The sequence below is a fragment of the Euprymna scolopes genome, chromosome 27, assembly GCF_053919585.1.
Source record: "Euprymna scolopes isolate OS-2025 chromosome 27, ASM5391958v1, whole genome shotgun sequence".
NCBI lineage: Eukaryota > Metazoa > Mollusca > Cephalopoda > Sepiida > Sepiolidae > Euprymna > Euprymna scolopes.
Window position 1 is genome coordinate 8,113,599 of NC_136508.1, and position 14,137 is coordinate 8,127,735.

Here is a 14,137-nt window from a genome sequence, read left to right on the forward strand (position 1 = left end):
ATCTTTTCAAATTACAATATGTTTGTTCTTATTTCTCAACTGCTGTAACTTTCGGGGTTTGTGTGGTTGTTCACATTTGGCAACTGCTGTAGTACTTCAGAAATAATTTCCTGAAAACTATTAAAAAAACGTGAGCTCACCCACCTGGTTTCGTCATTCTCCTTCAAATTTGGCTAATTCTCTTAACCTTCGTATATAGGTTTCATAGACATCGACTACCCTACCGAGTAAGCGCATCGTTACCAGGTTTGCATCAATTTGCAACTGTTATTTTAGGTTCTCGTTGACCTTCCTCTGTTAAGTATTAGATATTTTAGTAAGCCGCCACATTTCACAAACAAGGGCGTAAAGCTTGCAATACCATGCATCTTCTGCTCACTTTTGTCAACAAGATTTGTAGATCTTCTCCACTGAAAGATTTCTGCATGTCACTACTTACATTCAACATGTTCTCTATTACTACAGTTCGCAAAAATGTTGTTAGCCGAAATAGCGTGTGCCGTTTGAACATTATCTTCTGCTATCCTCCAAACTGCAAAATAGGATCCAAAGCGAACAAGACTGACCATTTCAATAATCAAGTTAAAAATTTTACCCATACGGAAAATCGAGCTTTATCTATATCAAACTCGATATTTCTTTCCACATTGAGCAAACATATAAAACATGAATATGAATAAGATACCCTTATCTCCACTTCTTGCTAAACAATAAATTAGCAAAACAATTAGCAATAGAAATGTAAATGTGTACTGTAAAGGCCCTCAAGAATCTATCACCACGATGGTAAATATCAAACGTTGAAACACTGAGAGTATTTTATTTTCTTGGTAATGATTATTTAATTAATAAAAATGATAAACTGTTGGGAAAAATTCGCGCTACTATAACATGATAGGTTTTAATAAGTTTATTATAGATATTAATGCATTAAGCTATTTTAAATGAAAACCTCCCCCATAACTAAATAATGAATGTTATAGGAGTTCTCGCTCCCATAATCTTTCGATATGCATACAAAAATACCGCGATTAATATTAAAATGAAAATAATCAAACATTAAAAAATAAATGTATATACATATTTAGGCAATGGATTGTGTATCTATAAAAATTTGGAATCTGAACACGCAGAAAATCAAAATAAGTAAAATTTTCGCAACTAACAGTTACTTATTGTTTGAAGATATGCTTTGACAGTATGTATGTAAACAGATAAAATATGTAAGAAAACATAAAAATAAAAGAAAATATGGACCCGAAGTAACACGTTTTTTACTTGAAAGTATCATAAAAATAATCGCGTTGACACACTGGTTCTAATTAGCTAAGCAACGTTGAGCATGATTAGTATCAAATGGATTACCATTTGGGAATACTCGGCGCTGCATGTGCTCTGCACTTATTTCAGTATTTGACATTTGATGTCATTGTATTTAACAATAGCGACTCAGGAGATGTGTAGTATGAGATTGGGCGCCTCCTGCTACAGGAATTTCACGTGTAGGTACCTCTTATGGTGTGTATTTATAATCTGTCAAAGACTGGAGGAACCTATCTATCCTATTAGAAAAAACGGTTCTGTATGTCACCTAACACCACCGTTCATGGACTAATCAGTATGGTGGATATTTATTAAATGTAATATTACACTTTTCTACAACAAATCCTGACAAAGTATAATCGTGAATGTTTAAAAAAGCGCCCCTCCAAAAAATAAACACACTGCGGAGCATAATAAAGACTACCGTTTTTACAAAAACAAGTAAAGGAAAACAGGTTACCGTTTATTGGAATATGCTTTAATTTACTTCCTACTACTTCAAATGAAAATAGTGCAAACGTTGGTGATTTAAACGTATATAAGTATCTCTACAACACATTATGTATGCATAAATTTTACCAAGGCTAAAAACGAATAACATCCTGAATTATAAATGAAAATAGAATCCCAAAAATGTACAATAAGCAGTGTCAGATTGCTTTGTGGATCTTTTTATTTGTTGAGATTGTGCTCGGAAACTGCAAAAACATGTAAGTAGGCATAAGTAGATTAATTAAATGTGTTCCCGAATGGGAAGCGGTTTTTCGTGTGACGTTATATAAGAGAACACCATTCTGTATTTTCACCTATGAAACGCGTATACAGAAGATATAGTACTGCGGAGAGTTATTTATTTTAACATCCCCATACCTATATAAGTAGAAAAAAATAAATGAAATAAATAAATAAAATAAAAATAAATGAAATAAATAAAATAAATTACACTTTTTTACAATAAAACAGTGAATATATGTAAATTTATGTGTAGAAATGTGTTATTTATATGACTAAGCGAAACTCTAAAAGCAGGTAAATCTTATCCCTTTCGCTTACTTGCAGTTTGGGTAAAAAAATAAATATAAAACGCAAACGTTAGAAGACATGGAAAAAAATGAAAACAAAAGACATATTCATATCCACAGAGAAGCGTATTCTAAAGTAGGATTGAAAACGAAAAAAATAAGAAACGGGTACAAGTGTTTACTAGCGTGCAAATAAAATATTCGAGAAAGTTCAGATTTCGCTTGTAAGCAAGTATAATAATAATCAATGTAAAAGCTTGAGAAAAAAAGAATAATTTAATATGACGACACGATTTTTGTTCATACTACTTCGATTAAAAAACCGCGATATTGGGAAAAGAACAGGGATTTGTTTTAGCCGGTCTGCCATTATTTAACGTTAACCTCCGTAATCGTAATATTTACAATTAAAGGCCAGAGTTAAATCGCTATTCGAATAAGCGATATTGTGGACATCGTATCAGTTTTTTGCACTTCATTTCGTGTATACTTATAAATATAAACCACTCTTGATCTGCTCTAATACAATTCTTCCTGATCAAAAGTATTATGACTGGGTCTCTACTTTTTCTTTTCTTGGCCTATTTTGAATGCACGCAAACCAGAGTTTATACACACTTTCGATTTAAATTCATGTATTTTAATATTATTTTGCCATCAATGGTTTCTCTGTTTATATGAGTGATTACTTATACTGCTTAAATAAGAAAATTTAAAAAAAAATATGTATATATTTTTCCAATAAGAAATATGTCGTAATTCATTATACAGTGTTTAATAATAAAACGTAATATATATATATATATATATATATATATATATATATATATATATATATATATATATACATATATATATATATATATATATTATACGCCGCCAAATATGGCCGAAAATCAAGTTTTTTTTTTTTTTAGAACGAAATTACACTTATTAAAATCCATTTATTTCTGAGTGACTTTTTTCCCCCAGAACGATTATACCCTGAAGTGTATCATATAGAAAGCAGAATAATGTAAACACTTTTCTACCATTTTAAATTAAATTTTAAATGTTAAAATTTCCCCAAAAGTTAACAATTGACATTTTCGTCTTGCACAAAAAATGTATATAAATAGTTTTAAGGAAAGTTTTTTGAAATAATTATTTATATTTCTTGTCTAACTAAGATTTAGGGGGCCTTTATATGAGAATATTAAAAAATATAATAATATAAGTACCTGGATTTCAAATAATTCCATTTATCTTGATAGGAAACCAGTTACTCCGCATCGATTTGAGACAATGTTTATATGTGTACTTGATAAAAAGAAAAATACAGAAGACCTAACAGGCCAAAAAAACTTATTTTTCAGTGACAAAAATGTCACTGTATTATAAACGCTGAGGCTTGCCAGTACCAACTGAGTTACCATATGTATGAGTTTGGTTTTTAATGTGTATGTGGGGGGGTCAGGCTTCCCAAAATGGTGGGTAATTTAAAACAGAATAAAAAAAAAATATTTCAGTGCATTTGGTCCACCGTAGTTGAAAGGTGGCAAACGTTTTCAAACGGGATCGAAAAAATGATGATATTTTTAACACAAAGGGCACAATATTTATCGTTTTGTTTTGTATCGATTCTTAAAAGCATCCCCCTGTTTAATAATGGTCATTCATTATTCGGCTCGCTAAAAAAAATGTTAATTTATTTATCAAATATTTAAAATGAATTTTTTCTTGTAAATATTAGTTTTTTTTTTTGTTTGCTTAACTTAAATTAATTATTTTACTTAACATATTCACTGAATGTTACACTTCAAAACTCACAAGCGGAATAATTAAACACGATAGAATTTCTTATAAGCAGACGTCAAAATAAGGTATGCAAACAATTTTTTAAAAATCTATAATTCTGTCCCTTACAACAAAACAATATGTGTTGTTCAGTTTCAGATGATTATTTTAAGCATATGTGAAAGCCCCTCTAAGCAGGGGGTTGTAAGTAAAAACTTATGTATATATATATATATATATATATATATATATATATATATATATGTATGTATATCGTTCATGAAAAATAAGTACAATGTTATAAAGTTCATTATTCTCTTAATAATCGCTGAAAATATCGTATTGATTGGATAATTATTTGATTTTTGGTATATTTAAAAAAAACGGCCCGTCAAAAGTACTTACCTCCCCCCCCGGTTTGGCGGTGCCTAGTATATATATATATATATATATATATATATATATATATATATATATATATATATATGTGTGTGTGTGTCTGTGTGCCTGTGTTTGTCTGTGTGTATATGAACACACATATATATGTGTGTATATATATATGTATATATTTGCATATATATGTGTGTGTGCGTGTATGCAGTGCGTGTACGTTTGGGTATACTATAAACATACCTGTTGCATTTTCTCATTATTATGCTGTTTTGCTAATTAACACGGTTCATTTCTGACAATATTGGTTCATACTTAATAAGTTTTAAATCGAATAACGTATTCACAATGAGCGAGTTTTATATCAGCACCAGTGTTTATTAAAACATAGATTGTAACATTGTAGGGGATGGCCTTTTCTTTTCTCTACAAAAGAAATGTTGCGACTCTGTCTCTGCTTCATCGTTTGTTTTCATGGCAAGTGCTAGCCAGAACTCTTATCTATGGTGCTCCCGCGCCAAACTTTCACGACAAACACTCGACTTGCTGAAAGGGGTAGCATTAAATTCCCTCACCCTTTACCCGCACCTAAACCTAACCGTTGATTACATGAAGAAAGTTCTTACTTAGAACTTTACGCCACTTGTGTTTGCCTGCTTTCCAGCTGACTTCAATATGGTTGAAGTCCAACGTAAACATTTCTTGATTAGCCGTTCCAATTAAGTTAACAAATTAACCGAATTTCCATTACTAATCAGTACTTTATTGTTCAATTAACTACTGTACACTCTTTAACCTTTATTCTCTAGTAGCATCCTGGCCTTGATAAGTCGTTATAACGATGTAAAAAATTGAAATAAAATTTCTAGCGTTGCCAGTCGATTACATCTCTCTTGGTGTTCTTTGGTTTACGCTTTATTTTCGACCAATCTTCCCGAAACATCTTCCCGCTTTCTCGTTACCTTGATCTCCATGTTTTGCTAAATGTCTCATCGACTTTTATCTTTCTACGTGCAATTTTTTTTTATTTTCTAAAATACATTTATTTTCCAACTTTAATCGCATTGAAGTTTTATCTTCCCTTCTTATTCTACTGTAAACCCAATGTTGTTCCTGAAATTTTCTCGTTCAATTTTACTTACTTTACCATTTATTCCCACGAAATAAAAATTTACATTTCTTATTATCTAAGTCACATGTTTACCTGCCCAACTCTCGACATTTGTAATGTTTAAGGAGTGTTAAATTTAAAAAAAAATGTTTGCCATTTATATGAAACTGAAAAATAATTAGTCGAATGGAACCCTGTTTTCTCGGGATTAAATGAAAATCAATAATTTTTTAGCAATATATTTATTTTCTTCTAAATTGGAATATTAACCTATTTATAAACCACATCTATTGAATTCTTCATCTTGTGGAGGAATAATAACGGTGAGACTGGTAAAATGTTTAATGAAATCAACGGTTTTGCTTAACTGCAGACTAATTTATACGAAAAATTATTATACATACAATTAAATTTGAAACCGTACCATCTAATCTTCCCGAACCAACAATAATCGCTGGTGAAAATAATTAGTTCGTTTCGGCTACGGGCAATAGTGTTTACAGGTGGCAGTTGCAACCAACGGCAACTGTATTTTTGTTTAAATCAAAGTGGCCGGCTTCCACGGGCAATGCTGGTTAATGGGTCATGCTTGCATATATTAAATACGGATCATATACATTATTTTTTTAACATTTTTAGTTTGATTTTGATATTTCGATTTAGATTTATAGCATACAAAACTAAATAAAGTTTTACCCACTATTATTCCAGCATTACTTCTCTAAATAGTTTTCTTCTAAAAGAAACACAACTTGATGAAGTGATCTTATTTGCATATTACATTATAAAATTCATTGGATAATTTACTTGGTGTAATTCACTAGAATGTTATTTGATTTTTCTCTTCATCTCTATATAAATAAAATGAACTCATTTTTCCCGTCTGATTTTGACATTAATAGGATTAAAAATCAAGATATTTCATGCAAATATAATATGCACAAACGGCAGAACAATATCTGAGGTGTGTTATAGGCTTATTATTTCTCAAATTCTTCGATAATCTTTTATTTCTATACTTTTTCTGCTGAGAAGTCACGGCCAAAATCGGTTAAGATCAATGGAAGTGGTAAAATATTTTTCTCTAATAAATTCCTCCTCCCCCTGCCACCACTTAACACCGTTTGGGGATCGTTCACAAGGAACAGTTGAGAAGAGAACACCGGTTTGGCTTCGTAGTTCTTTCATGTGAAGTTATTTAAAATCACTAAACTAAGCTGCAGTGCTCTGTGGCGTAGTGGTTAGCGTGCTGGACAATTCACATTATATTTTCACGTTCGCGCCGACCGACCGTAGTCGTTTTTTTTTTTTTTTTCCTAAACAACTGGAATGGACTTTTCTTGGTGGCCGAACTGTTAACGTTGCAGATGGTTTTTTTTTCACACTTTATTTTCCTACTTTTACTCATGACTCCGGGTTTGATCCTTCCTACTTACCTACCATAACATGTTTTACCCCCCATTCCCGGAAACAAACACTCGGGCAACGCCGGGTACCCCCGCTAGTTTATAATAATTTAACTAATTTTAATTTTAATTTTATTTATTTTTATATAATATATTTTATTTATATTAGTTAATAATACTTGATTTATAAGAACACATTTTTCTTTTGGTTATAAAAAGTAGAATAGTTATTCGCATTTCATATTATATATATATATATATATAATGATAAAGAGAGGTGAAGAGTATATACATATGCATATGTGTATATACATATGCATATGTATATATATATACATACATATGCATATGTATATACATGTCTGTGTGCGTGTGTTGTGTGTGTGTGAAGAGAGTTTTTCGGATGAGCAGAATAGGATAAATATATTGAATAAACAAGCAACTCAAATGATTGGAATTACAGCACAGATTCTGCTTGCGAAACTATAAAATTTATAAGTTTTTGTTGTTTTTTATTTTCCTTGAAACGATTCTTGTATCATCAATAAAAAATAATCTATATCTAAAACGAAATTAGAAGAAATAAATTTCGCTCAAAAGTCTAAACGAGGGTGTTTGTGTTTTTTTTGTCATCGTAATAAGTCTATGCTTCTTTAATTACCTTTTTATTGGCCTAAATACACATGTTTTGCTTGTAATTCTGCAAAATAGATTTTCTCGCAAAAAGACGAAATACTTTTTTTCATATAAGAATTGTCGTGTCATTGATTCACATTTGCTGAACATGAAACATAAAAATAGCCTAAAGAAATTAATGCGTTCAAATCAGAGATGATATACTGGTAAAATGCGCGACTCAAGTCTGTCTGATTAAATATATTTTTGTCGGCATGATGAAAGATTTTATGCAGATATTCCTTACAGAGGGACATTGTTTGATTGATAAAAAATAAGATTTTAATCTCATCTAAATTATCTACTTGAATATTAAATTATCTAGTTAAATATAAAATTATCTTGTTAAATATTAAATTATCTAGTTAAATATTTAATTATCTAGTTAAATATTTTAAAATATCTAGTTAAATATTAAATTATCTAGTTAAATATAAAAAAAATTATCAAGTTAAATATTAAAAAAATTATCTAGTTTAATATCAAAAACAATTATCTAGTTAAATATTAAAAAAATCTAGTTAAATATTTAAAAAATATCTAGTTAAATATTAAACAAAACGTAAGTTTTATTAGATTGCTACTACATCTGCAGAAAATTGATGTTTATTGTTACTGAGATAAAAATAATTTAAATTAACAACATTAAGCAACACACATAAAAACTAATAACAAACGCACTCTTTTAAATTTTAATTTCTCATGGCGTTTTTTAAACTCTGATGTTTGTTCCTCAACGTGTGCCTTCTTTTTTATCAATCTTATGGTTCTATTAATGTCTCGTACGCGCACTTAAAACACATGCATTGTTTAGGTATTTTTTCTCATGGAAAAGATTATCATTTTCCCCGGTGGGCTTAGTAATCTTCAAGAATTTTCTGAAACTTTTCTTTGTTGATGGAACACTTGCGAACACTTGCCAATTCGAGAAAAGTGCCAGTGTCGAGACAACTACTTATATCACCTGCATAAAATCCCGTAATCTATTTTGGATTTATATCAACTCGATTATCAATCATAGACACCTGTGTGAATTTAACAGCTATCCCATCATAATGGCTGATCTTTTCCGATCCTCTACCATTTATATCGCAAAATGTCTAAAACTTGTACAAGTGTTGGCGCCATTAGTCACTTGATCATATTGATTATGTTTAAAAATATTGTAATGATCTTCACGCAGATGGCAATTTACCACCAATTTATTTGGTAATATATGTCAAATATTATGTTTAGTAGTAATCCATCCGTAACTGCACATTATCTGATAAAGATGCACGCGGAATGAATAGACAATAATTTAGATAAAGTTCAGTATATTATAATACGTTTCTCGATTAATAAAATCGACAACTATCTTTCAAAATCTTTATTTAAAGGATTACTAACAATGTAAATACAGTTCCCTTTTATTATTGTGTTGGATAGTTAAAAACTATTTTAAAGTTAAGGATTTTTTATTGTATTTAGTTTAATGATGCGCAAATAGCAAGCTATCTTTACTATGTGTTGCGGACAGAGACAGAACGACAACTCACATTAAACCATGTAAATAGAAATGCGTAGTAAATAGGAAAGACAACGCGCTTATTATTATGCATTTTATAATTGTTTACAGTTCTATTATAGAAGTTGATAAATGGTACTGCATTGCCTCTATGCATGACAGCTTTATACTTAATAGTTTTCTAGCTTACATATTAAGACTGTAAATACCAAGTAAGGGACATTCACTGAGCTCGGCACTGATCTTTATATCAGAGTGCAATTCTCTGCGTTTTAAGCACAGTATTATAAACGTATTTAATTAGTTAATTATATTATATCTATTTCTTGCTTTGTATTAGTTTCTATTGAGACAATAATATTATTTAGACGATGCACTATTCTTCATCTAATTTAGTAATAGAAATTTTGAGTAAATACATATATATATTTTATTCATAGATATAATTTTTTAAAGGCACATTAATAAAAATCATAATATAGTACATGTATCACCATCATATATAACCCTATTTTTATTGACTATAAATTAAACAATGCAATCTCGGCCAAAAACTAATTAAACTTTGCATAGTCAAAACATATCCTGTTATGAACATATATTTAATAGCAAGAATGAATGTTAAAATGAACATTTACTAGATCAAGGTAGGAAGTTAAAAACTAGCATATTAAAAATGAAAATAGAATAATTGAGGGGTAGGTAACAACCCCGAAATTATCACTTGTCATATCATACACTATCGCCATGGGTAAATTCAATCGTTAAAATAATAGAAAAATAAGTATAAATGAATTGGAAGAAAACAAAATGAGAATCTGACAAAATCATATTAAACATAAAAATGTAAGTAATAATAGACGCAGCAATGTCGTTTGGTTGCACACATACCAGAAAATCTGTCCAATGAAATTATTTAGTTTTGGAAAAAAAAGCTCTAACAGCGCACATCTTGGAAACGTAGCAATAGAAACATTGGTAAGTTTACTTACTCTACAACTACTAATTTAGTAAAAATATAAAAAGTTATAAAATGGGAAAATAGAAATACAGATTCCTGAAAGCCATTTTTTAACAAATCAAAATATGTGTGAGGAATCACTTTACAATTGGAGCAATATTGACGAATGCTTATTAGAAATAAGCATGACATATTAGTAATATACTATATAAATGGAAAGTGATAAAAATAATTGAACTAGATCATGCATTACTGCCATGGAAAATATTTAGTTATCAGTAAAATATATGGCGTAAATAATACTAAAAATAACAGCATAATTAGCCGAACGGTTAATAGAATTTAAAATTACTAACAATGATTATAAATTGGAATAGCCAAAAGCAGAAGCGTTAGAAAATACTCACTAAATAATTCTGATTAATGAAACCATTTGAACTCTAGAATCATTATCATATAATATCAAAAGAATGGTTTCTAACCAGGAGCTTCCTCGATAGAACGCAAAAACGAGTGGGATTTGAAAATATATACAGATAAAACACATAAACCCGTTGCGTTTCGTTATATATGGGGAAAAAAGAACAAAAAAATAGAGGACAGCGATTAAAATAAAGTGACGTTTTATTACTCGAAGATCCTAGAGACTAATCACGACCAGTCCCAATACGCATCCCTTCTGTTTACATAGAGAATACCTTCTCAATCGAACGTGATATAATATATTTAAATGGAATAATGATTGAGCACGACTCAGGATTGAAAATGAGTTCGTGCTAAAATCTGCTGTACATGATAGGTATTTTATAAGATGGTCAGTGATTAATGACTCGTATGTGTTGACAAGTGCGTCTGTTGTTTTGCATGGCCCATTTCTGATTTTAGTAGGTATGTGATGTTTGACCCTTCCATTCAATCTTAATTGGATTCGACCCATATAGTTAGCACTGGAACTGCATTCAAAATTGTAAAATTCATTATTATTATGATGGTGGAACGTCTTTTAGAGAGAGGATGTCATTATCGTCCTCGTAGGGAACGCAACAGCACATTTGAAGCAAAATAAAAATTTGGCACTTTTGAGCTGATTAGCTTGGAGAATGTCTGACTTACTGCCCCTAGTCACGGTAAAAGAAGTTGGACATTTATTAACTGTTTGAATGAGCAGACAATAAAGGCACGATACGTAAGAACCAAATTAAATTGATTTTACGTTTTCGGAATCGCAATATATCCCATCGTGCATACTGTCCCGTGAATGTAGGTTTACAGAATATTATTGTAAGGTAGCTGTAACGTGTTTTGATATAAATGTATCGAAAAAAGCTATGGACGAGTTAAACTCTCTTTCATAAGGATCATGTTAAACGCGAGGTCATCATATTACGTAAGGAAAAAAAAACTTATTTAGTTATTGAAGAGGAAAAGATTGCCTTTCTCATAGCGAAAATAGACTCCCATTCTTCTATGAGACATGCAGGAAACTAATAGAACAACTTGCTTCCTACTGTATACTCTCTCCTCTAGCAGTAATATGCACCGAAAAATATTAGAAGTAAAACAAAAATGGCGGTTGGTTTTAAAGGAATATAAAGGAAGCATTTGTGGGGATTTTAAAAAAAATCATTTAGTAATAGCAATCTATATTTTATTCAATCAGAAAAATTATAGTTAACCGCGTTTTATTTTAATGGTAATAAGTGTGAAATAAGATTTTTTTCCTTTATTCCATGAATAATGATAATGATAATATTTATTCCTTCTTTATCGCATTTGTAATCCTTTATTCCAGCAATAATAATAATAATAATAATAATAATAATAATAATAATAATAATAATAATAATAATAACAACAACAACAACAAAACGCGGGCCCTGTGGAAATTTCACAGCGCACCTTTCATCTACATTGCTGCCAGACATTATGTGTGCGTTCTGCATTAATGAAAGCAGTATCATGTTATTCTAGCCCTATTATTAGACTGTAAAAAGATTTATCTAAGCAAGTCTATATATTAATACAGTAGCGTATAGAACAATAAAAAAGGATGTAACAAAATATAAAAAAGAGTCAATTATTTTTCCCATTTAATAATGTCATTTTTTAATGGAGAATAAAGAACATATTTTGGATGCGTTATCCTCAGCTCCCGTTACTCTCGCTTCTCTTTAATTGCCCCTCAGCCCTCATTTTTATAACGAATGATTTTTTTCTCACAAAGGTAGAAAAAAGATCTGTATTCTAGGATGTCAGTATTTTGCGGACACAGTCGCCAGAGATATCGGACATTTTCGATTTCTATGTCTATCCTTGTAGACATGATACTAGTAAGGGAGCTGGAGGTAAACATTTTATCTGGACTGACGTAATCCGCCTGATAGTCAGGGACCCGAACCTTGGATTAACCACTAAAATGTGCATCCTATCAGCAGGTGCAAAGTACTAGGACTGCTGTATTGCCATTTGGTGAATTGATTCTGGACAATGCAGTAGCTTTTGGTGGGTCTTCTCGATGCCATATTAGTTATTAATTGTTACGGTTTTACCTTGTTCTGTGTTACAAAAAATAAATTCCTTCGATTCTATTTCTCTTTTAGTTGCCCTCTCTGTTCTGCTTTAAGCAAGTCTGCGACCGACACCACAAAAACCTAAAATGTTATTATGATAAGTTCCAAGAAGAAATACGCGATTAAACCCGGATCGCCAACTTCCAACGTAGACCGCCACTACCATGTCTCCTTCAACAACAGTACAGGTCTACGTTCTAAACTTCCAAAGGTTGGAACCCAAGTATAGGAGACTAATCCAGACCTATTATTTCTAAACAAACTGGCATTGGACAGACTATGTCCCTAGATGTGTTCGTAATTAAATGATTCTCTTACATAACTTCCAAATCTGACCTCCAAGGAAGCCATGTGCATGGAGTATGTCTAGATTGAAGATGGCTTTCTATGTGGTAGAGACATCTCAAGAAAAGCTCGTAACTAACCCTATATGTCCGTTCGGCTCGAACTTGCTTACACTGTTGCGTTTATATTTAATCTCTATCACCCCTACAACAGCGGAGTTAACATCTTTAAAAGCATATCTGAGAAAATTGGCCACGTCATATCCTCTTATCTTTCAGCTAACATTCACGAGTGTGGAGACTTCAATGTTCACAGTTGTGAAATGGTTAACCAACTCCAACAAAACTGATGATGAGGGGAGGTTTTGTCATGATTTGCCATTGCTTATGACCTCACTCAGATTGTTCACGAACCCACTCGTGTGCCCGACAATGATGGTCAGTATGCGAAGCTTTTAGACATTTTTCTCACAACTTCCCTGAACAGTGTTATGTTTCTGTTCTCTTCCCTTCGATATTCCGGCCACCCTGCTGTATCAAATAAGATAAAAATTAAATGTAATAAGTCCTCAGACGTACCTCTCCATCGTACAGTATATCGATACACTATGGCTGACTGGGATAGTTTCCGTATATTTATATGAGATCTACCTCTGCGTTCCATGTTTAAAAAGGGCGCGTCCTCTATAGTATAAGACTCAGACAATTGTAAATTGTATGTATAAACCGTTTTATACCCTTGAAAATGACTCCGCTAAAACCTTACTGTCATCTATGTTTCTCTCCAGAATGTGCTGCTGCCATTGCGCACAGAAATCACCCTTTCTCATTGCTTCAAACGTGACAGATGTATTAAGACTAAAGCCGCTTTCAGGACTGCCAGCAACAATTGTAAAAAGTAATAAAGAACACAAGTGAGTCGTATGCTCAATCCGTCAACTCCAAAGTTGCTGAATAGCGACTTGGTTCCCACCAGTATTTGCAAATAGCAAACAGAATCATGAACAGAATCGCGTGCAGTATCTCAAATATCACCACTGCAACTGAGCGTATATCTTCAGCATCATACAATATCACACTCTTTTCCAATAACTTTGCCACTAATTCTACCT